The sequence below is a fragment of the Pinus tabuliformis genome, chromosome 3_1 (assembly GCF_031772625.1).
Source record: "Pinus tabuliformis cultivar Carrire ecotype Pingquan chromosome 3_1, CPIR1, whole genome shotgun sequence".
Taxonomy (NCBI): domain Eukaryota; kingdom Viridiplantae; phylum Streptophyta; class Pinopsida; order Pinales; family Pinaceae; genus Pinus; species Pinus tabuliformis.
In genome coordinates this window covers 76360975-76379610 of record NC_142301.1, presented here as the reverse complement: position 1 = coordinate 76379610, position 18636 = coordinate 76360975, and positions in this window count along the sequence as shown.

The following is an 18636-nucleotide window of genomic DNA, read 5'->3' as shown; positions in this document are numbered from 1 at the left end:
CGAGGCGCTATCTCTTTCCTCTTTCCGCGAAAAGATTCAGTCCTTAAGGGAAGTGGCTAAGGACTGGACGATTACACAGAAGATGAAGGATAAACAAGAGCTTGCGGCCATTAAAAAGGAAATAAGCGCCCTCTCTGATACAGTAAATTTCGACTGCCTATCTTTTGAACAGCAAAATCTATTCAGAACAATGGAGAAAAGGAAACAAGAATTATTACAAAAGGAGGAGTCTTCCTGGAGACTCAAAAGCAGGGCGTTGTGGCTCAAGGAGGGCGACCGCAATACCAAGTTTTTCCATCATTTTGCAAACGCAAGGAGGAGCAAAAATTCTATATGGAGAATCCAAGACGGCAACGGGGGTTTTCTACATTCTCAGCACGAAATTTCGATGGAAGCTACGAGTCATTTTCAGAATCAATACAAGCGGAGGGTGACTGACATATCTGATGTCTTCTGGGCGATCGACCAAGTACCTCTTATGTTTGATGATGAGGCCAATTCTCAATTTTTTAAGCCCATCTCCGAAGAGGAACTTCAAGACGCGATCAAGAAATTCAAAAAGGACAAATGTCCTGGACCAGATGGCTGGTCGATTGAGTTCTTCTCGCATTTTTATGACATGTTCAAAGAAGATTTATTGGGGATGGTGGATGCCACTCGTATTTCTGGGCACATTAACAGTGCTTTCACTGCGACTTTCATTGCTCTGATTCCCAAAAAGGAAAGCTCTGAGTCCTTTGCAGACTACAGGCCCATCGCATTATGCAACATCCTTTTCAAAATTATATCAAAAATAATCGCTGAAAGATTGAAGCCTGTTCTTAATATCTACATCTCCAAGGATCAACACGCTTTTTTATCTGGGAGAAACATACTTGATGCTGTTGCCCTGGCACAGGAGTGTTTATTTTCTGTCTCATCCAAAAACACTGATGCTGCCTTTCTTAAGATTGATCTGGAAAAGGCTTACGATTGTGTTGACTGGGGATTTCTCAGGATTCTTCTTGCAAAAATCGGGCTGAGGACGCAAGGGATCAATTGGGTGATGGCATGTGTCGAAAATGTGTCATACTCTGTTATCATCAACGGCATCCCGTCATCTTTTTTCCAGGCAGAGAGAGGGTTGCGCCAGGGCTGCCCTCTCTCCCCCCTTCTTTTTATACTTGTCATGAATTCACTTAGTTCTCAGATAAACAAAGCCGTTGCTGACAAGCGATGCCTCCCGGTCAAGATCTGTAAGAATATCTCTCTTTCTCACAACCTTTTTGTTGATGACATTCTTGTCTGTGCCATGCTCCAAAAATCTAGCTGGCTCTGTCTCTACGAGATCTTCCTAAAGTTTCAGTCAGCAACGGGGTTGGTCATCAACAAGATCAAATCTATGTTGTATCACAACGACACTCAACAGGAGCTGGCTCAATGGATTGCGGTGACATTTGGCATTAATATGGCGCCCATAATGGAGGGTTTTAGATATTTGGGGTTCCGTCTAAAACCTAAAGGGAACAGGCAACGGGACTGGCTATGGCTCGTGGACCGATTCTATAACAAGATCTCTAGCTGGGAAATGCGGTTCCTTTCACTAGGAGGCAGGCTCATCCTTGTACAATCAGTTTTATCTCATCTTGTTGTCTATTGGGCTCATCTTTACTTCCTCCCGGCCTCCATTATCAGAAAAATTGTGGCCCTGTCTGCTAATTTTCTTTGGGGTGGAAGATCCCACCTATCAAAGATTCATTTGGTTAAAATGGCATCCATCACGAGACCGAAGCGGGACGGTGGTTGGGGTTTACTTCATATGAAGACATTCGGTATGGCCCTCCTTTGTAAGACTTTGCACAGAGGCATCTTCGGCAATGGCATATGGAGTACAATCATCAAGCAAAAATATTTGAAAGACAGGCCGATTGCATATTGGTACAGGAGACAGACCCTCGGCTCAAAAAGAGGGTCCGCCATATGGCGCAGCCTTAGAAAGATTCAGCCGCTCTTTATGTCCTTTTTAAAATGGTCCTTTCATTCTGGTTCTGGCATCCTGCTTGGTATCGACCCCACTGTTCATGGTCTAGAATCCTCGCTCTCCCCCGAGCTCATTGCTTTTCTCCACTCGAAGGGGTTTTTTACCTGGGACAAAGTGATCCGCTCCTGGTCCTCTTCGTCGCCGATCTGGAAGGATGGCGAAGCTCTCGGATTGCCCCTTCCTCTGCGGCCCTCATGGTCTGCTGCCATTCACTGTTTCGAAAGGAAAGGCATTTCCCAATCTGGTCTTAAAGATGAGTTAGTCTGGTCGATGGGGATCGCCAACCAGTTCGCGCGTGTCAAAGATATATATGCATCTGTCTCCTCATCTCTCCCGCCGCTGCCCGGTCCCCTTTTTCCTTACAAATTATGGAAATCCACAGTTCAGCTCAAAGCTGTTTTATTCTCCTGGCTGGTTTTCTATAACAGGAACCTGACATGGGAGGTTCTCCAAAGAAAAGGCTGGACGGGCCCCGGAAGATGCTGCATGTGCTGCCAAGCGCTCGAGACAAACTTCCATATGTTTTTTCAATGCCCGGCTACGACCCAAATTTGGTATGAACTCTCCTCTTCATATGGTTTTCCTCTTCAGATTTTCTCTTCTGTTCTGGATGCTTTCAGATGGTGGTCGGATCAGCGGCCTGCATGGAGATCCTTATTCATTTTCACGTGCTGGACCTTGTGGAAATGGCGGAACGCTTGCATCTTCCAGGAATCCAGGGCTCCTCTCTCCTCCACTCTGATCCTTATATCTGCTATGATTGACCCATCCTGATCCTGCTGTTTTTTTTTCTATCGCCTTTTTGCTCTATGTCCATTCTCTTCTGGATTGCTTCTCTATGTTCAATGTTATGGTTACAGGTTGATCTATGCTTCTTTCTTGGATCATATCGGTTCGTCCTCCTCTGCTATCGTCTTCTTCGATCTGCCTATCGGCCAACATATGATGTCTTATGTATGGTTTCATGTCGATTTGCGCTTCTCGGTCATCTTCATATGCTGTTTTTGGCCTGCCTGTTGGTCATCTTCTCATGGCTTATATGTAATGTTTTACTCTCCTGCTCTTATCCTATTGGCCTGTCTTGATGGCCAGCCTCATATGTTATTTGTATTCGCTCATTATATTCCTGAATATAATATCATCATGTTTTTTTCCTCTGAAAAAAATGGTTCTTCATGTATAATAAGATGTCACATCTTTTACTTACAATCTCTGACATTAAAATCACATCTTTTACTTACAATCTTTGACATTAAAATCTCTTTAAAAAAATAAGCTATCCATTCTTCATGTATACTAAGATGTCACATCTTTTACTTACAATCTCTGACATTAAAATCTTTTTTTTTTTTTTTTTTTTTTAAATCATGGAAATTTTTCATTAATAAAATTATTAAAAAAATCCAAAATTCAATCAAAAAGCTACACCTCTATATGAATCTAAAATGTAGAACCTTTATATAAATATAAAATCAATGAACATAAATATAAAATCAATGAACAGTGTGAAGTTATAACCTCAATCAAAAGGCCACACCTCTATATGAATCTAAAATGTGGAACCTCTATATAAATGTAAAATCAATGAACAGTGTGAAGTTGATAACCAGCTCAAAATTCTAGTAGTAAAAGAAATTCTCACCATAAAAGAGGTGAACAGCCTAAAGAATATGAGAATGCGCTCAAAATTATGGAAATAAAAGAAATTCCGAGCATAAAAGTGGTGAACAGCCTAAAGAATATGAGAATCCGCTCACTCTTGGTTTTGTTTTGCTATACATTCGGTTTATAAATGGAGAAATGGAAATTTAGTTTCTATTATAAAATTGGAAATAAATATTTAAGAAGACTTAACTTGCTCTCAGGAATGTTCATAGAAATCGGGAGGATGGCGAGGGAGGGTTTCGTTTTTGGAACCCTAGGCCCTAGGCCTAGGTAACGCAGGTCTGCGCAGGTGACACGCATGTACGGAGTAGGCAGAGTTGGCGACAGTACAGTACTCGGCGTGGGTCGAAGCCGATGACGACAGCTAGAGGAAGAAAACCCCTATCAAGTTGGCGGTTTGTAGTTTTTGTTTTACCTGGTCGCGGGGGCGGTTTCAGATCTTTTTACTTTCCAGTGACTTTCTTGGAAGTTTTTACTGTCCAGGCCAGCTGCTTTCCTGAGATTGTTACCTGTAAGCGGTTTTCCCAGCGTTTGTCTCGGGCAGTGGTTGAAAGGTTCTATTTCCGGTCTACATTAAAACCATGGTAAATTCGAGCGAGGCGTTGGAGCTAGACCCTTCTCCTGAAGACCTGATAACGGTTTGGGGTAGAGAGTTCGCTGCACAGACTCTGGGAGAGTCAATAGGCAAGAAAGAAGGGTTAGGAGCTGCTGCGGGCGCGGGGGATGCATCTAGAGCCTCAAGCTATGCCAAGGTTTTGTCGAAAGAAAGTTGGGACCTGTCGGGGTTTCTGGGCCCTCCTGGGAAAGAACCTGTGAAAGGCTCCACCATAGCTGCGACGCCATCCTGGGAAGACAAGGTTTCTAACTTGCAGTCTGGTAAGTTACTATCTCCATCAAAAATTTTCTCCCCATCTGGGGGTCTAGAAGATATTATAAATTCGGTCCAAAATGTTGGCGTTTGGAGACCTGTTGGGGGTTTAAAATCCTCAAGGACCGAATCCGGGAGGAGTCCCCATCGTTTTGCGGTCAATAGGGATCTGTTCCCTAAGGAAACGGAGCAGGGTTTGTCGGGGCCGAAGGTGGTTGAAGCGGACAGAGACGCCAGGCAGGTGTTGGGGGAAAGTGCCGGACTATCTCATGACCTTGCGGGGGCAGGGAGTGGTGGCAGCCCGATTGAAGGACTTGTCGAAGCCTCGACAAGCAAAGGGATTGAGCATGCAGAAGGGGCGGAAGAAGGAGACCGGAGGAGAGATGAAGAACAATCTCAGGAACCTGGAGATAAGATTGATGCATCTGATGTAAGAAGAATAGGGGGGAAGAGGAAGAAATCAAAACCATTGAAGACAAGGGAGATTGCAGAGGTGGTCCTGGGGATGGATGTGCAGGTTGAGGATGTTTTAGATGTGGCTAGGGTCACGCTTGTGGGCAGAATTAGAGGACAGCCAGTCTCAGGCATAGCCTTTAGGCGATGGGCGGAGAACCAGTGGTCGGGTACTCTGGCGGCCACATTCAAATCAAATGCGCTTGTCAAGGGATGGTTTATGGTCAGATTCGACTGTAAGGAGGCTATGGAGTGGGTCGAAGGGCGGAACTGGGCATATGGGAATAGGCCGGTTTTTTTCAAGAGATGGACGCCTCTCTTTGATGCTGAAACAGAGAGGATGGACGAATTCCCGGTCTGGGTAAGAATACCAAATCTCCCCCCATACCTTTGGGCGGACTCGGTTTTCAGGTCGATAGGGAATGTGTTGGGGACTTATCTGGATGCAGATAGATCCTATTTGCAAACTTTGGAGAAAAGGGTGGCAAGGATTCTGGTAAAACTCAATCCCAAGGAGGGTCTAGCAAAAACTATACCTCTACGCTATAAGGATTACAGAATTGAACAGAAGCTTGATTACGAACATCTTCCGTTTCGTTGTCACTGCTGCCATGAATACGGTCATTTGGCGTGAGATTGTCCGCTGGGAAGGCGGAGGAGGAGGATACAAAAGGAGGCTAAGGGATGGGAAGAGCATATGAGGCAGGATGAGGTTCAGGTAGAGGAGCCCTTTCGCGCGGGGGCAAATGTGGAGGACCATTTACATCAGACAGCGGCAGATTTTCCTAAGTAGGAGGGAGATCCGGTGGGTCTTGCAGATAGTCAGCCGATGGAGGACACTACTATGGAGCCGAATGCTGAAACCACTTGCGATCAATCGGGTATGCCGTCACCTGCTCTAAAGCATTCTTCTATTATATCTGATTCTTGTATTGGGGGGCTTTCTGTGTTGAACAACTGTAACGATGTGATGAAAAAAATTGATAATCTATCTATTGAGTCAGTCTCCATAAATCTGAGTGGTGAGGATTTTCCCCCTTTGGGGATCGATGGTGGGCCAGTCTCTGTAGCCCGACACTATAACCTGAGATCCTTAAGCAAGAAACCGGTTGTCCCGAATGAGGTTATGGAACCGGTAGGAGGTTTAGGGTTGGAGACCCCTAAATGCCACTCAAAGAAGAGCAGAGGGAGAAAATCGAGACTATCTATAACTCAAGAAAAAGCAATTTTTGATGTTGCTGATGGGAAACAGATGACAATCCCTGGGGCGCTTAGAGCAGCAAAACCCCCTGAGACGGTTATTAAATGATCTGTCTTTCATGGAATTGTAGGGGTTTAGCTAGTAAGCCTAAAAAACTAGCTCTTAAAGAAATCATTTCTCGTTGTAACCCAGACATAGTTTTCCTCCAGGAGACCTTAGGCAAAAGTATGGAAATTGAAGCATCTCTTTGTTCCCTTTTCTCGGGATGGGATTTCATGGCCGTAGATGCCTCAGGTCACTCGGGAGGTATTGCTACGGGTTTTAAAAAAGGAAAGCTGAAAGTGTTAACCTCATGGGGACTTCCAAATGCGTTGGGATTGGAGGTTGTGTCACCTGATTTTGATATCCCTCTGACAGTTGTAAATGTCTATGGGCCATGTCAGGGAAGGGCAATGTTCTGGAATGAGTTCCTCTCAAAAAGCTTGGTTCATGACAAGAATCTCATCATAGGAGGAGATCTTAACTTTTCTATGGGGACTTCTGAAGCCTGGGGACCGCTTGCAAGGGAGGACCCTTTGACTGATTTTTTCACAAATGCCCTTTTGTCTCATCAGCTGATTGATGTAAACATTATAAAAGCCAAACCAACCTGGAGAAACAGGAGGACTGGGGAGCATAGAATTGCTAAAAGGTTGGATAGGTTTCTCATCAGTGAAAGATTGGCATCTCTGGTTCCGTTGTTCAGGCAGTGGGTTGGGGAAGGTGGGAATTCAGATCATTTTCCCATTCTCCTTGAGTTCTCAAAGCCTCCCCCTAAGCCGGCCACGCCTTTCAAATTCAATGCTCATTGGCTCCAGGAGGACTCTTACATAAAGCTTTTTCATGAAACTTGGAGACACCCGAGGCCTGAGCTTGTGGGGAGCAAAGCTGGGAGATTCATGGAAAACTTAAAAAGACTGAAGAAAGCAACCATTGATTGGGCCTCCGATAGAAGGAGGAAACAATCTGAAGACTTAGTAAGCATTGATGACGCCCTGAAGGTCCTTGAAGAACCAGAATCTGATGCCTATGCATCGTTGGAATCAAAAGAGAAAATCCTGGAGTTGGAAAAGAAAAGGGCGAAGATTTTATTGGATAAAGAAGAAGAGTGGAGATTGAAAAGCAGAGCTATCTGGTTGAAAGCAGGGGATGAAAATACAAATTTTTTTCACAATTATGCAAAAGGGAGGAGGAATGCAAATACTATCTGGAAGCTGAGGGACTCGGAAGGTAGGGAGGCATCCACGTTCGAAGATCTGTCTGCTATGGGGAAAGATCACTTTCAGTCCCTTTTTTCTGATCCAGGGGGTATTAATTTACCTGAAATCATCAGAACTGCTCAGGCTTTTCCTTGGTTTGTGGAGGAGGAGGAGGCTGAAGACCTCTTTAGAGAGGTGTCAAAAGAGGAGGTTGAGAGTGTTATAAAGTCCATGGCAAAAGGCAAAAGCCCTGGACCTGATGGATGGACCATAGAACTCTTCACTCACTTTTTTGAATCCATTGGGGCAGAACTTTCTGAGGTGGTGGAGGAGTCTAGAATTAAAGGAGAAATATTTGGACCGTTCAATGCAACTTTCATTGCCCTTATTCCGAAAAAAGAGGATCCTGGCTCCTTCGAAGATTTCAGGCCTATTTCTTTATGCAATACCATTTACAAGATTATAGCAAATATTATTGCGGTCCGCTTGAAGCCTATTCTATCCTGCTATATTTCAAAGGAACAATTTGGGTTCCTGAACGGGAGGCAGATTCATGAAGCCATTGGGGTAGCACAAGAAACCATTCACAGTCTCAGGCAGGCAAACAAGAAAGGGGCAGTGCTTAAAATAGACCTAGCCAAAGCTTATGACAGGGTCAGTTGGACATATCTCAAGATGCTCTTGACTCACCTTGGTTTTCAAGTGGGTTTCATAAGATGGATTATGGGATGCATCACAAATGTAAATTTTGCTGTCCTGATAAATGGAGCTGCTTCCCATTTTTTCAAGAGTCAAAGAGGACTTCGCCAAGGGTGTCCGCTCTCCCCCCTGCTCTTTCTTCTTGCGGCAGAAGGACTAAGCAGGCTTATCTCAAAGGCTAAAAGTTCAGGTTTGATCAAAGGTTTGGAAGTTGCTGTTAACCTGTTCATTACCCATCTGCTTTTCGTTGATGACATCCTGCTGTTTACAAATGGGAATATATCTGAAATCTTAGAACTAAAGTCTATTCTTGATCTGTTCCTAAAAGCTACAGGGCTTAAAATAAATGACAGAAAGTCTCAACTGATTTTTGAGGGCTTTAGTAGACAAGAGGAGACTTCAATTGAGGCCCAGCTGCCCTTTGGAACATGTAATATGGAGCAGCCCTTTAAATATCTGGGGTTTTGGCTCAAGCCAACCTCCTACAGGAAGCAGGACTGGAACTGGTTAGTAGCAAAGATTGAACAAAAAATTTCCCATTGGAGTTTCAAGTGGCTGTCGAGGGCTGGTAGGCTAACTTTGGTGAACTCAGTGTTGCAGGCTATTCCAGTTTTCTGGGCAGCCCTGACATGGATTCCCAAAGCAATCCTCCACAAAATAAAACAGCTTTGCAGCAGATTTCTTTGGTCAGGGTCCAAGGAGGAGTCTGTATTCCCTTGGGTGGCATGGGATAGGATCGCAAGGCCAAAAGATTGGGGAGGATGGGGGCTGAAAAATCTTGTTGATTTTAGTCAGGCTTTAGCAGCTAAATCAGGATGGCGAATCATTTCTATGGAGAATCTTTGGACTAAGGTGGTAAAAAGGAAATACATTGATCCCATTCCGCTTGAAGATTGGATAAGAAGGCCTAATAAGAAAGGGAGGAACTGTTCGGTCATATGGAAAGCCACTTCGGAGGCTTTTAAGGTAATTGAACAAGGGTTGGCATGGCAAGTCGGAAATGGAGAAAGCTTGAGGATTGGCAGAGACCCGTGGGTTGGATGCAGTGAGGATTTTGCCCTCTCTCCAGAACTGATTACTCACCTGGATGACATAGGTATAAGGTGCTTAAGCCAGATTGCTAATATGGAGCAGTCATCTATTTGGGGTCAGGCCTGGAAGACTGAAGATGAGATAGGACTAAACGTCATTTGGAGAAACGATTGGCAGCGTTATATTCAGGAGTTGAGAAGATCAAATGTCAGAATAAAGGATAGGCCAGATTCTCTGGTCTGGGCACATGCTGAAACAGGATACTACTCTCCAAAGGCTGGCTATAATTTCTTGGTAAAGAATAAAGGATGGAATCCTCCTGTTTGGTGGTCAAAACCTTTGTTTAAGTTAAAATGCCCAAAAAAATCTAGAATTTTTTTCTGGTGTGCCTTAAACCATAAGATTCCTACCTGGGACGTTCTTCAAGCTCGCTTCAAACAGGGTCCTGGAAGATGCCCTTTGTGCTTCGCGGATGAAGAAACCATTGATCATCTTTTCTTGCTATGTCCGTTCACAAAACAGATTTGGCTAGAAGCAGAAAGGCTCCTAAATGTAAAACTAAGATGGGAAGGGGTCAATTTGAATGCAGCCTGGGAATTCTGGTGGAACCATTTTCAGGGGAGGAATTTGAGAAATCTGCCCCCCATCATCTGCTGGGGTGTTTGGCTTGCAAGGAATCGCAGCATTTTTAGAGAAAAGTTGACACCCGTGGCAGCAGTGGCCATCCAAAGTATCGCCATTCTTGACAGCATTCCTTTGGACGAGGAACATGCCAATCATAATCAGAGGAAAGAACCCAATATTCGGGATGGGATTCCGTGGGCTTTCTTTGACGGTGCCGCACAAAACAATATCACGGGTGCTGGGATATGCATTCACATAAATAACTCACACTCTCTCAAGGCTTCAGTAGGAGTTGGAATGGGATCAAATAACTTCGCTGAGCTCTCTGCTTTAAAACTTCTGCTCTGTTGGCTCATCCAAAAAAACATCCTCACTATTCAGATTTATGGAGACTCCTTGAATGTTATAAACTGGGTTATTGGGAAATTCAGATGCCAGAATTATATGTTGTTGCCTCTTTTAGAAGAAATCCAATCCCTAAAGCAGCAGTTTAATTTTTTTTCCATTGAACATATATACAGGGAATTCAATGAGGTTGCAGATGGGCTTTCTAAGGCAGGTCTACAACAAAATTTGGGCTCGTGGAGAATAACCGAGCAGAACCAGGACCAGATCCGGGTGTCGGATCACCCTCCATATGCATAGTTTCTCTTTTTTGCTAGATGCACTAGATGTTCTGTCATTCATAGGAAATCTGGTAGCATTAGTCTTTAAATAGTTTTTGTTACTGTTCATCTTTCAGATACTATGATGCTCCGGTATTTAGAGCGGACTGCGGATATGATATATCGGTATGGGATCAGCTGGGTCGTTTTCCTCTTGAAAGGAGGCCCAGCTGGATTTCGGACGTCTGGTCAATGTTTCTTTTTTCCTTCTGGTTACGGCTGTCTAGGCCGAGTGCATGTGTACTTTTTTGAGCAGCACGATGTAGGGGTGCTGATGATCCTCTCTAGAGGAGGCTGGCCTTTTATTAGGCAGAACACTTCAGAATGTTAACTCATCTGCATGTAACTTTTTTACATCTTATAAAAAGGTTCGCTTTTTTCCTTGGAAAAAAAAATAAAATTGGAAATAAAAATATATGGAAATATTTTTTTAATGTTTTAAAATTGTTTAAGATATTAATAAGTGGAAACCAAAAAAATGATTGGAGATCAACTTTTTATAATTTTGTAAATGTGGATGAGTAAAAATAAAAATGGTTTTACATAAGACCTTAGTTGATATATGTGTTTAAATAACTAAAATATATTTAAGTTGTATTTAAGTCGAGAAAGGTTAAAATTGTTAGTAAAAATATACTAATTTTAAATTTTTCATAATTTATTTTTATTTTTTATTTAAATATTCTAATAATTTTTTTGATATTTTATTTTATGATTTGTAGTAAGTAAATATTTCTAATATTTAGTATAATAGTATAATTTTTTTGGGCAAATAATGACTTGTTATTTATTATATTTTTAAAGTTTTTTTTTTTTTTAAATAATGTTTAGGAGACAAAAGGGATGATTAGTATGTGCATGGAATTACAAAATTCAAAAATAAAATTTAATATTTTTAGTAAGTAAATATTTTTAATAATAGTATAATATTTTTAGGAAATAGTGACTTGTTATTTATTATATTTTTAAAGTTGTTTGTTTTTTTAAAATAATGTTAAGGAGACAAAAGCAATGATTAATATGTGCATGGAATTACAAAATTCAAAAATAAAATTTAATATTTCTAGTAAGTAAATATTTTTAATATTTATATATTTTATTTTGAAAGACTTTGTATTAAAAAAAATCCTTAAATCTTTTGAGTACTAAATCAAGAATAATGATTTTGAAGTTTAAAAAGGAAACTATCTAAATAAAATATCATATTTAAGATAGCATAATACGTTCCTCAACAACTATATTAGGTTTACCATCATGAACAACATTATTAATCTTCCCATCTTCAAACTATAAAGGAAAATTAGTGGGTAGGAGGAAAAAAATTAGTGGGTAGGAGCAAGAAAATTAGTGCTTAGGAGGGGGGTCATCGTCTTATTTATTTCCACATGTAGTCCAATAAGAACCATAATAAATTGTTATTGTTTGATAACCTCCCTATTGTGAATTCTTTTAACATGATTAAAGATCAATTATCTACATTGTTCAACACACAAATAAGAACAATGAAATTAAAGCCCCCTCCTCCCTCCCCCTTGCACACAAACACACACAATGAAATTAAAGCTACACACACACAAACAATAACAATGAAATTACTCAGATGCAAGTGAAACCCAAGACCATTAATGGCCACCCATCGGATCGCCGGTGCTAGGACCTGCTAGACAGTGGGTAACACTTTTCTCCAAGCTCACCTAAGACGAAACCTGGCCAACCTGCACGCAACATTAAATGGCCCCTCAGGCCAAGATCTGGACGCAGTTGGAATTCATATGGAGCCTCTCGAACCCTCTATTTACCCCCCGTCCCTCTGCATTTGTCCGCCTCAGGCTGGAATTTCTTGCAGCAGAACTGCCATAGAGAGACGATGTTGGCTCCTATGCTGTATTGACCTCGGAAATGGGCACCATTACTCCCATTCCAGGTGTTACACAGTAATTTGTCACCATTTGTCACCGTCCCTGTTACCCCTCTCCCGCACACTGGAGGACTCATTCCGGGACCTGTGAGAAGTGACATGACCTGAAACCACTTGCATCATATTCCTCTAAATATGAGCTTCATATGCCCTGAAGATATCTCCTGCAGAATACCCATAAAAGGACCTCTTTTGCATTGGCGCGGGTCCACAGTGTACTGCTCGCACCAATGGGGGAAATCCTCTAAAGAGGGGAAGCCATTGGCGCTCTGTCTCAGAGTCGCACTCACGCCAACTGAATTGAGTAAAGGTTTTAACAAACAAGCTTCCGAAGGTTCTCCTTAACCCATTCACCAACTGAATCCTTGTTGAGTTAGGATGGTTTGGCTTCGAATCTCCATAGAATGGAAGTGGTTTTCCACCTTTCATGGAAGCTTCTAAGTGATAAAGCCAATCCCATTGAAATTGTGATTGATCTTATCTCCTTCCCCTATGTCTATAAAAGCTTGTCTCCATGCCTTGAGCAAGCTAGTTCCAACATAGTGCTAAGATAGTGTGAATTCCAGGAGTTCAAAAGATTGAAGTTGCAAGAGCCTTCTTTGCACCCATAAGGCCAAATCTAAGTGAGGAGAATCTTGTCACCAAAGAGAGAGAGGCTTGTTCCCCATCCCAACAAGCTTTGCAAGACTTGTGTAGCTGACTACCCAGCCAAAGGAGGATTTGACGTCAGAACTATGGTTGTATTCTTCTTTGTTATTTATCAATAATAGATTACTATCATTATGGTTCCACTCTCATTGTCCTTTGTAATGATTGATGTTGAGTTATATCTGACTGATATATAATTGCATCTATTGGATTTTATGCTTGTATTTGTGTTGTTCTTTGCATGTGTAGGTGTCCCATCACGGAGATCGTGGGGATCGTGACCGGCCGAAGCAAAGGAACGAGAGTGACGTCTCTTCTACGAATATTAGCGTTGGAATCCAAGTAGGTTCTCATCATCCACCTTTAATTTGCAATTAGGAACTTGCGTGATAGCATTGTTTGATTGTTGCTAGACCCGGTCTGGGCTAGTAGGGATCGTCTCTGTCCACAGAGAGGATTTACCTCCACAACACCAGACACTACCCTTTGAATCCTTCTCAGGAGCCCTGTGTACGCAACCTGTTCTCCCTCCCGACCGCTTATCCAACTGATTTGCACTCCAACCACATTGATATGGTCTGTTACCGCATGAGGAGTCACAGAGGAGGCACCCGCGGTGGGAGTGTTTTCTCTCAAGCAGCGCAGAGCTCAGCTGCCTCTCCCCCTCATCACCATGAGAATTTTCCTCCTCCCAAGTCGCCGTATAGTCACTATCCCCATAGGCGCAGTGGACGGGGGCAAGGGGCAGCCTCAGTGGCTGCGTACAGGGATGTAAGGCTCCACACTACAATTTCTCCACTGCATCCAGGCTCTGTCCCTCACTCGACCCAGTTCAGGTTTCAGAGTAGCCTGAATAGGCCCATCATTACTGCCAATGTGACTATCGTTTTCTCTGAAGAAAATGAACAGAACAATGACCAAGCGAGGAATTCTGAAGCGCACTCTCAGGAGGAGAGAAATCCGGAAGTGGGTAGGGGTTCTAAGAAAAATTCGAAGGATGATGGCAGGCGTGTAAGGCATAGCAGACTACATGGTGAAGGAGCTCATGCTGGTGGAATTCAGCGAGCTGGTGGCAACTATGTAGGAGCTGCAATCACAATGGAGTTAGCTGGCAGGTCGAGCGGCACCCAGCATGCAAGGGAGCCTCCTGGTGGCGCAGCGAAAGACGACGTGGCAGAGGAGGGTGAAGACTGGAACCGGTATGCCTGCCTCATTTTCGAGGAGACACCTGACGAGGATGACAACAAATGATGCCACGTGGCATCTGTTGCCACCAACAAGCCAACTCAGACTTCTGCTGTTGATGGGTTTGGTCCATTCACTTGATGTTTTTGTTGTTTGTAGGATTGATCAACGAGTTTTTCGTTTTGTTGTCGCTTCCGGTGGTGCTGTGTTTAATCTTTTTCTGGTTTTTGTTTCAAAACATGGATCCAAGTCCTATGTATGGGTTTCCCGGGATATATGTTTGGTCTTTTTGCAATGTCAAACTGGTTTCCCCAATCTGGGGTCGTTTAGACTTTCTTGATGAACTCTAGCAACAACGATTCAGGTGGGGCCTCGGTGTAATTATATATATATTTTTTTATTAATAGAATTAGGCTTACATAGAAAAAAAACAATAACAAATTAAAGCCATGCTTTTGTGCCACAATGGACCCTTCATGCACTCAAGTACCAACCTTCACTCACCACCACCTTGCTAATTCTTTTTCTAGTGCTAATGAAGTTTTGCCTAATTGTTGGTCCTTGATCCTATGCCTAATTTAAATGAATAAAAGTGTTTTCAAACATATATAACATCTTTCAAATGAAGAGACTTCCCTAGCTAGTACCATCAAAGAAAACTCAAATATTTAAATGTACTAATATCGAGTGGATCTTTACTCTTTCCATTCTTTTATTTTGCAAGTTATTGAATATCATCATAAATACGATTTACATTATAAAACATGTCTGATGAAGGGAAAGATTTATCTAGAAATAAGATTGTATTTATAATAATCGATGTTTCTCATGAAAGATTATATTTATAATAATCGATGTTTCTCATGAAAGATTATATTTATAATAATCCATGTTTCTCATGACACCACACATGGAAGAGATCTAACACTTTCTAAAGCAAGGTATTCCATACACTACTTGAATAATTCAAGGAAGGAAGGGCCATCCTATTTTCCACGCATTTTCCTATACGAAAATCCCTTTCCACTTCTTTTGAAAAAGGACATTCCCTCAATGAATATTTAACACATTCACCATCAACCCTAAACAACATAGGAGACATGTTATTTGTAGCTAACCTATAATATACTATAAAATTTAAGAGACAAAATTAATCTAATAATATAGAGAATAACTTTTCATGTTATTTGTATCTAACCTATAATATACTATGAAAGTTAAGAGACAATTAATCTAATAATGTAGAGGCATGTATGGAAACACCATAATTAACAAACACATTCATGGTGGACATTAATCATCTTTATCCTCATAATTGAAGAGAATGTAAAGGGGATTAATAATAATGATTGGACATTAATCATATTTATCCTAACAATTCAAGAGAATGCAAAGGGGATTAATAATAATGATTAGAATCTTATTCTTTCTAATACATATTTTATTAATAATTATCAGAACCTATTGTGAATGTAAAACCCAATTATATTATTAATTCAAGTTCACTTGTTTTTGTTATTTTTTGTGCATTCTAAGTGATTTTTTGAGATTAATGGTTTAATAATTATTGTATAAAAAAACAATTTTAATAGTTTTTAAGACTTTTAACAAATTGATTATTATTCAACTATGATACTTTCTTAATAATAATAAAAAAAGATTCGATATTCAGTTATAAACTAATTTACATACATAAGACTTAAAATTATCAATCATTTAATTAACAATTTAGATTTGACCATTTTCCATTCATATTGTATTTGGAGTAGATAATGTCTTAAATAAAACAATCTTGTTCATATGTTATGCTATTAATGTTCATCCCAATTGTTGTTGAAAAGAGATTTCCCATATGACTTTAAAAGGTCGTTAAATATAGTTGTAAGAAATATCCCATGTAATTGTGCAACTCTGGTCTAAGAAGAGTTTTGCCAATTTGTGTAGAAAATGGTGGTTATATTGGTTTTATTATCTCATGCATAGTGCTCATAAGAAGTATGACACTTAAGGTAGTAAGAAGTATGGCCTTGAGCTTATCCACCTCAGGTATGGTATAGTTCCTTGCTCGTATTCCTTGCTTGCATATTAGCAAGTCCAATGATAAGATCCATGTGATAATTTGTATCATCATCCTACATTGCAATGAAGCAATAACCAAAATTTTAGACTGAGTTTTCTTCCAATGGATAGTGTTGAATTGAAATATTTTATTTAAGGGAGGAGAAGTTGTGTAATTAGTAGAGGATAATAGGGATCATTAATGAGGAAAGTTAGAGAATACCTTTTCAAACTTAATAGGATTCATGTGAAAGCCTGAAGGTAGATTTTGAACACCATGTTGCAGTGTGGTGATTAATTTTCCAATCAGTTTAGCATCATCATCATCATCATCATCATACAATGTAAAAGAACCCCTTATTTTGTCTCAAAAACTGGAATATGCACTTTATCAACCACATGCTCCAATATGCTTGAATTTGGATTTGAAGTCGAGCTCCCAAAATATGCAGGGATGTGGGTTGTCAGATTCAAGAGGACAAATTAATGACAAAGTATGCACTTGCATAATGGATTTTTATATGTCATGATTCTTCTCCAATTTATGCCTTACGGCGTTTCCTTTGCAACATCTAGTGCAATTGCTAGTTTTAAACATTTGAACGGGTAAGTCTACGCTATACGATTTTATTTTAAAGTCGATAGAGATAGCTTTTAAATAGCATTTAAAATCTATATTATAATTTTTAATTATTTATTTTGTGATGGGTATGGTCATTTTAAATTACTCATTTTATGATCAGTATGGTCATTTTTAATTGTTAATTGATTATTTTAATTTTTATATTCATGTATTTTTTTTCGGATGGATATTTATATCTTTAATTCCTAACTATTTAAACATGATTATAGAGAATATATTTTCAATTAGCTAAAGATTTACGGCAAAGTTCCAAAGCCCTCTTGTCACTGCCGATTCGCCCATCAATTTAATCGAAACGCGTTTTTGGATTTATTGCTTACCCAAGCGTACGCGATTCACCCTCCAAAAAAATCTTCCAAATACATGACTATAATCTGAGAATGGAACTCTCAACCAGAAGAGCAGAAGCCCCAGAAATTTAAGTTATAGTTCGATAGTAGTGGATATAAATACTTGTCTGCACCACTCACAACAAACGGGCAATTACCGCGTTCCGAAAGAGATAAGATAAAAAAAAATATAGACATGCAGGTAGTGCGTGGGCTCCTGTGATTGGTGGCCAATGGCCATGGCAACGCGGTTTTCTTTGCCCACTTCCTTCCGCATTTATGGGCGAACAAATCGACCCCACGCGTCCCCAAACGAAGATCACGTTGTTATTTATTTCTTTATTAGTAGCACTGAAATAGGTTGGATTTTACCACAGTCAAATTCCTTTCCTTCGGTTTATGTAGGATTAGGAGAAATGGAGCTTCTAAGTTGATATTGTTGTGTAAATAGTTGAGTAAATTGTGACTACTTGGGTTTGTTATGTGACCAAGTACTCTAGGACAACAAGGAATAGTAGTGTAGTTGAGATGACTATGATAGCTTGAGAGTTTAATCATCGGTGGGAAAATAGAGTCAACTTAACAATTTAACCTTTCTGGTTTTATTTTGTTTTTAAGTCTTTTTTTAAGATTGAATAGATTTGTTAATGCTATGCAATGTGTGGTGGATGAGTTTCTTGTTAAATGCATGAGTTTATTTTCCACTACATGCTTCTGACATGCTTCTTAATTCAGGTAAGCCATATAAAGCTTTGTAAATATATTTTAAGGTATATGAACTTGAGGTATTTTGTTTTTTGGGTACATTATAGTTGGTAATAGAGAAAAAAAATTATTGATATCCCTTAGCTTAGACTTAGGTATATTGCATCATGGTATGAAAGTGCTCAATGTTTCAGCATTGAACTTGTATGTGTAGAGATTACTATGAAAGTACAAGATTTTGTTGTAGAGTTCCTTTTTGTGTAGAATCCAAGTCGAATGTTTAATTTGATGAGAAATTCCTGATTTCTAGATGGAATCATTTGGGTGGGGACCTATTACCTCATTGCATAGTATTGTAGAAGGATTCCATTTGATTTCATCACTACCATCTATTAGTGAAATATGTGCTTATACTATTGATGCAAGAGCATACCCCCCCCCCCCCGCCCGCCAAAAAAAAAAAAAAAAACAGTCAAAATCTTAAACCTTCTAGAAGGCATAATGTGACCAAGAGGATGTGATTTTCTTTTATATTTGTGTAAAAACCAAAAGGGTTGTTGTGTATTTGCTATCTTAACAATAGGATGGGGATATGTCATCTCTGGAATTATCCAATCTTGTTATTCTTTTTTATTAAAATGTGAGCTTTCGAGCATTGAGGAGGAGGCTAACATAATGTAACTTT